Genomic DNA, 12,185 nt, shown 5'->3' on the forward strand with positions numbered 1-12,185 from the left:
TGGACATTTAACCAACTAAGCCACCCAGGAGCCCCAACTTGTCTATTTAGTTATGAGTATACTTAAAGACCACTGGACTTAGAAAATATCAGTTCAGGGTGCCTGGGTGGCTCAGTTGGTTAAGTGTCCAACTTCAGCTTAGGTCATGATCTCAGTTTGTGGGTTCAAGCCCCGTGTTGGGCTCTGTGCTGCCAGCTCAGAGCCTGGAGCCTGCTTCAGATCTGTGTCTCCCTCTCTCTCTACCCCTCCCCTGCTTGTGCTCTGTCTGTCTCTCTCCCTCTCCCCAAAATAAATAAACATTAAAAAAAAATTAAAAAAAAGAAAATATCAGTTCAGGTCCTGGTTTACTTTTTTGTATGTGATTTTAGACAAGTCACCCACCTGACTTCTCTAAGTCTGAATTTCTCTATCTGAAAAATGGGGATTCTAATACCTGCCTTAATGATTTGAAGGGCTTATTTTAAGAATTATTTCATTTTGAAGAAACATCTTATTCAGTATTCTGTTCTAAATTGAATGAAACTGAGCTCTCATCACATTTTACAATACATGGAGAATAACTTAAGTTGTGATGAGAAAGTCTCACCATAAATTTTTAAAAATCCTTAACTGAAGTAGAATAAGACAATGGGAATGGAGTATTTTTTCTAGAAAATATTATTCTGGGAACAGTACTCTAGAAACAATAGTAATACATAATACTTATTGAACACATATTAGAAGAAAATCACTGTTTTAAGTGCTTTATAGGTATTAATTCTTTGATCCTCAAGAAACCTATGAGATATTCAATGATAAAACAGGAATATTTGTTGAATGTTTAATACAAATGCTGCCAATGGTCTTTCTGTTCAAATTCAGCCTACATTTAATGCAGAATGCTAATTCTCCTCCAATGTATGTTTATTACTTCTCTTTTTACCTGTAACACTCACTGAGAATCCTATTAAAATTACACCACTTAATTTCCCTGTGATTGAAAAAGAACACACATTTTGGTGTGATAGGTCAAAACTCTTATTTTGTAACTCAAAAACATCCAGTTTAAACTTTCTTTGCTTAAATTTCTCTCATAAAATATTGCTTGCCCTGTCCCAGTTTCACTTTTATTATTATTTTCCTGGTAGATCTTCCCCTTCTCACTTTCTGTGTAACATTTCTTTTAAGTATGTGTTTGATAGAGTGTGTTAAGGATTTTTTCTAATTCTTTCAGACAGAGTTTGTTTTAATGGGTGATATATTCAAGATATATGTTGAAATTACTAATTTTTATTTTCCAACTTGTCTGTTTTCTGTTAACCAGGCATTTCTTTGTTTTTTTTTCTTTCTCTTCTTGTACCTCCTGTTTGTTCACATTTATTTTTGTATTTGACTTTCAGCCATTTTAACCATAATGGTCCAAGAACTGGTTTTATTTAAATGTAGCTTGCTGTGGTTTATAGTGCTTTCTAGAGTGTTTATCAGTTTTTAAAGTTTTGTGACCATTTTCTATTCAAATATTGCCTCTATTTCATTATTCCTCTCCTCTCCTTTATGGACTCCAAATACCTATTATGGACCCTTTCACTATGACTCCTATATATTTCTATATTTCTCTTATTTTCCATTTTTTATCTCATTGTGCTTCAGGCTTCAGATCAGATATTTTTTTGAGCTACATTCCAGTTTACTGCCTCTCTCTTTAGAACTTTCTAATTCTTAGAAAACCTACATATTTTGAATATTTTCACTTTTCGGTTCTAAAATTATTATTTGATTAGTTTAGTTTTGATTCTTGGCTAAAATCCTTTATTTTGTCATTTAATATCTGTGCATGTTATTCTCTGTTATTTTGAAATTATTTTATCAAAATTCTATTATCTGGATCTCTGGTAGGTCTGTTTCTATTGGCTGTTTTTTTCTTCATTTCATTTTCAGTTAATTCTTTTCTTTCTTTTTTGCCCATTCTTTTTTTTTTTTTCTATTGAGTACCATATATTATATATGAAAACTCTTAGGTGTGATATTATGCTTTTATTTTTATTTATTTTTAATTTTTAAAATTTATTATTATTATTGTTGTTATTATTATTTTAGAGAGACACAGAGCAAATGAGAATGGGAGAGGGGCAGAGGGATATAGAGAAAGTCTCAAACAGGCTCCATACTCAGCATGGAGCCTAACTCAGGGCTTGGTCCCATGACCCTGGGATCATCACCTGAGCTGAAACCGAGTCAGACTCTCAACCGACTGAGCTGCCCAGCCACCCCTATGTGATATTGTTTGTAGTTTACATTATCTTTTTCCAGAGAGCGTTTTTCTTTTGCTTCTCTTAGGTAAATTGTAGCTGGTGCAGCTTTATCCAAGTAGACTTTTAGCTGATTCAAAGTTGGTCTTGAATCTCTGTTAAGAGCCAGTTTATTTCTCACATTTACTCCTATAGTGGAATGTATCCCTCTGGGAATATAAACTAAATACTCAGGGTCTACAATAGGATCCCTCTGTCTTGGTTGATCCTGGGATCTAATTTTTGTCTTTAGCATTATGAAATTGCCAAAAAAATTTTCTCAGCTTCTTAGCCTCTCAGCTGTACTTTCTGTTTTTCTCTCCCTTCTCAGATACTGTTATAGAACTAACAAATGCCTCCACGAGATATTCATCAAACTTTTGTTGCCCATTAATCGTCTCAGCCATTATGTGCTTTTGGGTGGAGAGGGAAGAAGGAAATTAAAGATATGGATTCCTTGCTATCCTGGAGAGGGTAAAACCGTTTGAGGTTCTTCTAGTTTTATACTTATCTAAGCTTTTCAATTTTACTACTCAGGAATTATGGTGTAAATGGTGGTTTGCTCTAAAAATACGATCTCTTGAGAAATTTGGGATGCTAGGTTACAGTTCCTTCTGCTCTGGATTCTTATAACCATATGAGGGAGCAATCTATGCATAAGGGTTTCTATTATCTCAATTAACTGCCAGAGTTTAGCCTAGAGTTTAGGTTATTAGGCTCATTCTTAGAGACTCATCAATACTTAAATTCCAGTTGATTCCTTTCTGATTTCCCCTTCCTTGCTCACTTGTTCAAATCTTACCATGTTAAGACAAGGAAAAAATTCTTATGTCCTCACTTATTCTTCCTATTTTGTATATTATGGGTTCTATGTATGTTCTATGTTTACACATACTTTCATTCTTGATATTTAAAGTCAGGTTTTTGAAATTACTAACAATATGCAAACAATGCCTTCCTCTCTCTAACATCTGTTATTTTAACTGGAACCCAGAACTTTCAAAATTGCGTATGCTATAGTTTTATAAAAGTCAGCTTAGGGGGAATAGTGGTCCACTGTTTGTGAGACACTGTACTTTCCCAATCCATGGGTTATTTTCCCTTGAATGAAGGATATCGGGGGGTTCCGGAAGATGGCGGCGTAGGAGGACGCGGGGCTCACAGCGCGTCCTGCCGATCACTTAGATTCCACCTACACCTGCCTAAAGAACCCAGAAAACCGCCAGAGGATTAGCAGAACGGAGTCTCCGGAGCCAAGCGCAGACTAGAGGCCCACGGAAGAGGGTAGGAAGGGCGGCGAGGCGGTGCGCGCTCCACGGACTGGCGGGAGGGAGCCGGGGCGGAGGGGCAGCTCGCCGGCCAAGCAGAGCCCCCGAGTCTGGCTGGCAAAAGCGGAGGGGCCGGACAGACTGTGTTCCGACAGCAAGCGCGACTTAGCGTCTGGGAGGTCATAAGTTAACAGCTCTGCTCGGAAAGCGGGAAGGCTGGAGGACAAAGGGAGGGAGAGCTGCTGAGCCCCCTGACGGCAGAGCTCAGCTTGGCGGGGAACAAAGGCGCCAGCGCCATCTCCCCCGCCCATCCCCCAGCCAAAATCCCAAAGGGAACCAGTTCCTGCCAGAGAACTTGCTCGCTCCGCGCAAACACCCAACTCTGTGCTTCTGCGGAGCCAAACCTCCGGCAGCGGATCTGACTCCCTCCCGCTGCCACAGGGCTCCTCCTGAAGTGGATCACCTAAGGAGAAGCGAGCTAAGCCTGCCCCTCCAGCCCCCGTGCACCTTGCCTACCCACCCCAGCTAAGACGCCAGATCCCCAGCAACACAAGCCTGGCAGTGTGCAAGTAGCCCAGACGGGACACGCCACCCCACAGTGAATCCCGCCCCTAGGAGAGGGGAAGAGAAGGCACACACCAGTCTGACTGTGGCCCCAGCAGTGGGCTGGGGGCAGACATCGGGTCGGACTGCGGCCCCGCCCACTAACTCCAGTTATACACCACAGCACAGGGGAAGTGCACTGCAGGTCCTTACCACGCCAGGGACTCTCCAAAATGACCAAACGGAAGAATTCCCCTCAGAAGAATCTCCAGGAAATAACAACAGCTAATGAACTGATCAAAAAGGATTTAAATAATATAACAGAAAGTGAATTTAGAATAATAGTCATAAAATTAATCGCTGGGCTTGAAAACAGTATACAGGACAGCAGAGAATCTCTTGCCACAAAGATCGAGGGACTAAGGAACAGTCACGAGGAGTTGAAAAAAGCTTTAAACGAATTGCAAAACAAAATGGAATCCACGATGGCTCGGCTTGAAGAGGCAGAGGAGAGAATAGGTGAACTAGAAGATAAAGTTATGGAGAAAGAGGAAGCTGAAAGAAGGAGAGATAAAAAAATCCAGGAGTATGAGGGGAAAATTAGAGAACTAAGTGATACACTAAAAAAAAATAATATACGCATAATTGGTATCCCAGAGGAGGAAGAGAGAGGGAAGGGTGCTGAAGGGGTACTTGAACAAATTATAGCTGAGAACTTCCCTGAACTGGGGAAGGAAAAAGGCATTGAAATCCAAGAGGCACAGAGAACTCCCTTCAGACGTAACTTGAATCGATCTTCTGCACGACATATCATAGTGAAACTGGCAAAATACAAGGATAAAGAGAAAATTCTGAAAGCAGCAAGGGATAAACGTGCCCTCACATATAAAGGGAGACCTATAAGACTTGTGACTGATCTCTCCTTTGAAACTTGGCAGGCCAGAAAGGCTTGGCACGATATCTACAGTGTGCTAAACAGAAAAAATATGCAGCCGAGAATCCTTTATCCAGCAAGTCTGTCATTTAGAATAGAAGGAGAGATAAAGGTCTTCCCAAACAAACAAAAACTGAAGGAATTTGTCACCACGAATCCAGCCCTACAAGAGATCCTAAGGGGGATCCTGTGAGACAAAGTACCAGAGACATCACTACAAGCATAAAACATACAGACATCACAATGACTCTAAACCCATATCTTTCTATAATAACACTGAATGTAAATGGATTAAATGCGCCAACTAAAAGACATAGGGTATCAGAATGGATAAAAAAACAAGACCCATCTATTTGCTGTCTACAAGAGACTCATTTTAGATCTGAGGACACCTTTAGATTGAGAGTGAGGGGATGGAGAACTATTTATCATGCTCCTGGAAGCCAAAAGAAAGCTGGAGTAGCCATACTTATATCAGACAAACTAGACTTTAAATTAAAGGCTGTAACAAGAGATGAAGAAGGGCATTATATAATAATCACAGGGTCTATCCACCAGGAAGAGCTAACTATTATAAATGTCTATGCACCAAATACCCGAGCCCCCAGATATATAAAACAATTACTCATAAACATAAGCAACCTTATTGATAAGAATGTGGTCATTGCAGGGGACTTTAACACCCCACTTACAGAAATGGATAGATCATCTAGACACACAGTCAATAAAGAAACAAGGGCCCTGAATGATACATTGGATCAGATGGACTTGACAGATATATTTAGAACTCTGCATCCCAAAGCAACAGAATATACTTTCTTCTCGAGTGCACATGGAACATTCTCCAAGATAGATCATATACTGGGTCACAAAACAGCCCTTCATAAGTTTACAAGAATTGAAATTATACCATGCATACTTTCAGACCACAATGCTATGAAGCTTGAAATCAACCACAGGAAAAAGTCTGGAAAACCTCCAAAAGCATGGAGGTTAAAGAACACCCTACTAACGAATGAGTGGGTCAACCAGGCAATTAGAGAAGAAATTAAAACATATATGGAAACAAACGAAAATGAAAATACAACAATCCAAACGCTTTGGGATGCAGCGAAGGCAGTCCTGAGAGGAAAATACATTGCAATCCAGGCCTATCTCAAGAAACAAGAAAAATCCCAAATACAAAATCTAACAGCACACCTAAAGGAAATAGAAGCAGAACAGCAAAGGCAGCCTAAACCCAGCAGAAGAAGAGAAATCATAAAGATCAGAGCAGAAATAAACAATATAGAATCTAAAAAAACTGTAGAGCAGATCAACGAAACCAAGAGTTGGTTTTTTGAAAAAATAAACACAATTGACAAACCTCTAGCCAGGCTTCTCAAAAAGAAAAGGGAGATGACCCAAATAGATAAAATCATGAATGAAAATGGAATGATTACAACCAATCCCTCAGAGATACAAACAATTATCAGGGAATACTATGAAAAATTATATGCCAGCAAATAGGACAACCTGGAAGAAATGGACAAATTTCTAAACACCCACACTCTTCCAAAACTCAATCAGGAGGAAATAGAAAGCTTGAACAGACCCATAACCAGCGAAGAAATTGAATCGGTTATCAAAAATCTCCCAACAAATAAGAGTCCAGGACCAGATGGCTTCCCAGGGGAGTTCTACCAGACATTTAAAGCAGAGATAATACCTATCCTTCTCAAGCTATTCCAAGAAATAGAAAGGGAAGGAAAACTTCCAGACTCATTCTATGAAGCCAGTATTACTTTGATTCCTAAACCAGACAGAGACCCAGTAAAAAAAGAGAACTACAGGCCAATATCCCTGATGAATATGGATGCAAAAATTCTTAATAAGATACTAGCAAATCGAATTCAACAGCATATAAAAAGAATTATTCACCATGATCAAGTGGGATTCATTCCTGGGATGCAGGGCTGGTTCAACATTCGCAAATCGATCAACGTGATACATCACATTAACAAAAGAAAAGAGAAGAACCATATGATCCTGTCAATCGATGCAGAAAAGGCCTTTGACAAAATCCAGCACTCTTTCTTAATAAAAACCCTTGAGAAAGTCGGGATAGAAGGAACATACTTAAAGATCATAAAGGCCATTTATGAAAAGCCCACAGCTAACATCATCCTCAACGGGGAAAAACTGAGAGCTTTTTCCCTGAGATCAGGAACACGACAGGGATGCCCACTGTCACCGCTGCTGTTTAATATAGTGCTGGAAGTTCTAGCATCAGCAATCAGACAACAAAAGGAAATCAAAGGCATCAAAATTGGCAAAGATGAAGTCAAGCTTTCGCTTTTTGCAGATGACATGATATTATACATGGAAAATCCGATAGACTCCACCAGAAGTCTGCTAGAACTGATACATGAATTCAGCAAAGTTGCAGGATACAAAATCAATGTGCAGAAATCAGTTGCATTCTTATACACTAACAATGAAGCAACAGAAAGACAAATGAAGAAACTGATCCCATTCACAATTGCACCAAGAAGCATAAAATACCTAGGAATAAATCTAACCAAAGATGTAAAAGATCTGTATGCTGAAAACTATAGAAAGCTTATGCAGGTAATTGAAGAAGATATAAAGAAATGGAAAGACATTCCCTGCTCATGGATTGGAAGAATAAATATTGTCAAAATGTCAATACTACCCAAAGCTATCTACACATTCAATGCAATCCCAATCAAAATTGCACCAGCATTCTTCTCGAAACTAGAACAAGCAATCCTAAAATTCATATGGAACCACAAAAGGCCCCGAATAGCCAAAGTAATTTTGAAGAAGAAGACCAAAGCAGGAGGCATCACAATCCCAGACTTTAGCCTCTACTACAAAGCTGTCATCATCAAGACAGCATGGTATTGGCATAAAAACAGACACATAGACCAATGGAATAGAATAGAAACCCCAGAACTAGACCCACAAACGTATGGCCAACTCATCTTTGACAAAGCAGGAAAGAACATCCAATGGAAAAAAGACAGTCTCTTTAACAAGTGGTGCTGGGAGAACTGGACAGCAACATGCAGAAGGTTGAAACTAGACCACTTTCTCACACCATTCACAAAAATAAACTCAAAATGGATAAAGGACCTGAATGTGAGACAGGAAACCATCAAAACCTTAGAGGAGAAAGCAGGAAAAGACCTCTCTGACCTCAGCCGTAGCAATCTCTTACTCGGCACATCCCCAAAGGCAAGGGAATTAAAAGCAAAAGTGAATTACTGGGACCTTATGAAGATAAAAAGCTTCTGCACAGCAAAGGAAACAACCAACAAAACTAAAAGGCAACCAACGGAATGGGAAAAGATATTTGCAAATGACACATCGGACAAAGGGCTAGTATCCAAAATCTATAAAGAGCTCATCAAACTCCACACCCGAAAAACAAATAACCCAGTGAAGAAATGGGCAGAAAACATGAATAGACACTTCTCTAAAGAAGACATCCGGATGGCCAACAGGCACATGAAAAGATGTTCAACGTCGCTCCTTATCAGGGAAATACAAATCAAAACCACACTCAGATACCACCTCACGCCAGTCAGAGTGGCCAAAATGAAGAAATCAGGAGACTATAGATGCTGGAGAGGATGTGGAGAAACAGGAACCCTCTTGCACTGTTTTTGGGAATGCAAATTGGTGCAGCCGCTCTGGAAAGCAGTGTGGAGGTTCCTCAGAAAATTAAAAATAGACCTACCCTATGACCCAGCAATAGCACTGCTAGGAATTTATCCAAGGGATACAGGAGTACTGATGCATAGGGGCACCTGTACCCCAATGTTTATAGCGGCACTCTCAACAATAGCCAAATTATGGAAAGAGCCTAAATGTCCATCAACTGATGAATGGATAAAGAAATTGTGGTTTATATACACAATGGAATACTACGTGGCAATGAGAAAAAATGAAATATGGCCTTTTGTAGCAACGTGGATGGAACTGGAGAGTGTGATGCTAAGTGAAATAAGCCATACAGAGAAAGACAGATACCATATGGTTTCACTCTTATGTGGATCCTGAGAAACATAACAGAAACCCATGGGGGAGGGGAAGGAAAAAAAAAAAAGAAAAGAGGTTGGAGTGGGAGAGAGCCAAGGCATGGGAGACTCTTGGAAACTGAGAACGAACTGAGGGTTGATGGGGGGTGGGAGGGAGGGCGGGGTGGGTGATGGGTGTTGGGGAGGGCACCTTTTGGGATGGGCACTGGGTGTTGTGTGGAAACCAATTTGACAGTAAATTTCATATATTAAAAAAAAAAATAAATAAAAAAAAAATAAAAAAATAAAAAAAAAATAATTGAATTAAAAAAAAAAAAAAAAAAAAAAAAAAAGAAAATACATTGCAATCCAGGCCTATCTCAAGAAACAAGAAAAATCCCAAATACAAAATCTAACAACACACCTAAAGGAAATAGAAGCAGAACAGCAAAGGCAGCCTAAACCCAGCAGAAGAAGAGAAATCATAAAGATCAGAGCAGAAATAAACAATATAGAATCTAAAAAAACTGTAGAGCAGATCAACGAAACCAAGAGTTGGTTTTTTGAAAAAATAAACAAAATTGACAAACCTCTAGCCAGGCTTCTCAAAAAGAAAAGGGAGATGACCCAAATAGATAAAATCATGAATGAAAATGGAATGATTACAACCAATCCCTCAGAGATACAAACAATTATCAGGGAATACTATGAAAAATTATATGCCAGCAAATTGGACAACCTGGAAGAAATGGACAAATTTCTAAATACCCACACTCTTCCAAAACTCAATCAGGAGGAAATAGAAAGCTTGAACAGACCCATAACCAGCGAAGAAATTGAATCGGTTATCAAAAATCTCCCAACAAATAAGAGTCCAGGACCAGATGGCTTCCCAGGGGAGTTCTACCAGACATTTAAAGCGAGATAATACCTATCCTTCTCAAGCTATTCCAAAAAATAGAAAGGGAAGGAAAACTTCCAGACTCGTTCTATGAAACCAGTATTACTTTGATTCCTAAACCAGACAGAGACCCATTAAAAAAAGAGAACTACAGGCCAATATCCCTGATGAATATGGATGCAAAAATTCTCAATAAGATACTAGCAAATCGAATTCAACAGCATATAAAAAGAATTATTCACCATGATCAAGTGGGATTCATTCCTGGGATGCAGGGCTGGTTCAACATTCGCAAATCGATCAACGTGATACATCACATTAACAAAAAAAAAGAGAAGAACCATATGATCCTGTCAATCGATGCAGAAAAGGCCTTTGACAAAATCCAGCACCCTTTCTTAATAAAAACCCTTGAGAAAGTCGGGATAGAAGGAACATACTTAAAGATCATAAAGGCCATTTATGAAAAGCCCACAGCTAACATCATCCTCAACGGGGAAAAACTGAGAGCTTTTTCCCTGAGATCAGGAACACGACAGGGATGCCCACTGTCACCGCTGCTGTTAAATATAGTGCTGGAAGTTCTAGCATCAGCAATCAGACAACAAAAGGAAATCAAAGGCATCAAAATTGGCAAAGATGAAGTCAAGCTTTCGCTTTTTGCAGATGACATGATATTATACATGGAAAATCCGATAGACTCCACCAAAAGTCTGCTAGAACTGATACATGAATTCAGCAAAGTTGCAGGATACAAAATCAATGTGCAGAAATCAGTTGCATTCTTATACACTAACAATGAAGCAACAGAAAGACAAATGAAGAAACTGATCCCATTCACAATTGCACCAAGAAGCATAAAATACCTAGGAATAAATCTAACCAAAGATGTAAAAGATCTGTATGCTGAAAACTATAGAAAGCTTATGCAGGTAATTGAAGAAGATATAAAGAAATGGAAAGACATTCCCTGCTCATGGATTGGAAGAATAAATATTGTCAAAATGTCAATACTACCCAAAGCTATCTACACATTCAATGCAATCCCAATCAAAATTGCACCAGCATTCTTCTCGAAACTAGAACAAGCAATCCTAAAATTCATATGGAAACACAAAAGGCCCCGAATAGCCAAAGTAATTTTGAAGAAGACCAAAGCAGGAGGCATCACAATCCCAGACTTTAGCCTCTACTACAAAGCTGTCATCATCAAGACAGCATGGTATTGGCATAAAAACAGACACATAGACCAATGGAATAGAATAGAAACCCCAGAACTAGACCCACAAACGTATGGCCAACTCATCTTTGACAAAGCAGGAAAGAACATCCAATGGAAAAAAGACAGTCTCTTTAACAAGTGGTGCTGGGAGAACTGGACAGCAACATGCAGAAGGTTGAAACTAGACCACTTTCTCACACCATTCACAAAAATAAACTCAAAATGGATAAAGGACCTGAATGTGAGACAGGAAACCATCAAAACCTTAGAGGAGAAAGCAGGAAAAGACCTCTCTGACCTCAGCCGTAGCAATCTCTTACTCGGCACATCCCCAAAGGCAAGGGAATTAAAAGCAAAAGTGAATTACTGGGACCTTATGAAGATAAAAAGCTTCTGCACAGCAAAGGAAACAACCAACAAAACTGAAAGGCAACCAACGGAATGGGAAAAGATATTTGCAAATGACACATCGGACAAAGGGCTAGTATCCAAAATCTATAAAGAGCTCATCAAACTCCACACCCGAAAAACAAATAACCCAGTGAAGAAATGGGCAGAAAACATGAATAGACACTTCTCTAAAGAAGACATCCGGATGGCCAACAGGCACATGAAAAGATGTTCAACATCGCTCCTTATCAGGGAAATACAAATCAAAACCACACTCAGATACCACCTCACGCCAGTCAGAGTGGCCAAAATGAAGAAATCAGGAGACTATAGATGCTGGAGAGGATGTGGAGAAACAGGAACCCTCTTGCACTGTTTTTGGGAATGCAAATTGGTGCAGCCGCTCTGGAAAGCAGTGTGGAGGTTCCTCAGAAAATTAAAAATAGACCTACCCTATGACCCAGCAATAGCACTGCTAGGAATTTATCCAAGGGATACAGGAGTACTGATGCATAGGGGCACCTGTACCCCAATGTTTATAGCGGCACTCTCAACAATAGCCAAATTATGGAAAGAGCCTAAATGTCCATCAACTGATGAATGGATAAAGAAACTGTGGTTTATATACACAATGG

At 39.4% G+C, this 12,185-nt stretch overlaps 1 long non-coding RNA gene across 5 annotated transcripts in view; it reads left to right on the forward strand.

The window, feature by feature from the left end:
- Nucleotides 1–12,185, forward strand: part of LOC122226371 — a 220,068-nt gene that overhangs the window by 84,458 nt on the left and 123,425 nt on the right. The window lies entirely within an intron of this gene.

This window comes from Panthera leo, chromosome C1 (assembly GCF_018350215.1).
Source record: "Panthera leo isolate Ple1 chromosome C1, P.leo_Ple1_pat1.1, whole genome shotgun sequence".
NCBI lineage: Eukaryota > Metazoa > Chordata > Mammalia > Carnivora > Felidae > Panthera > Panthera leo.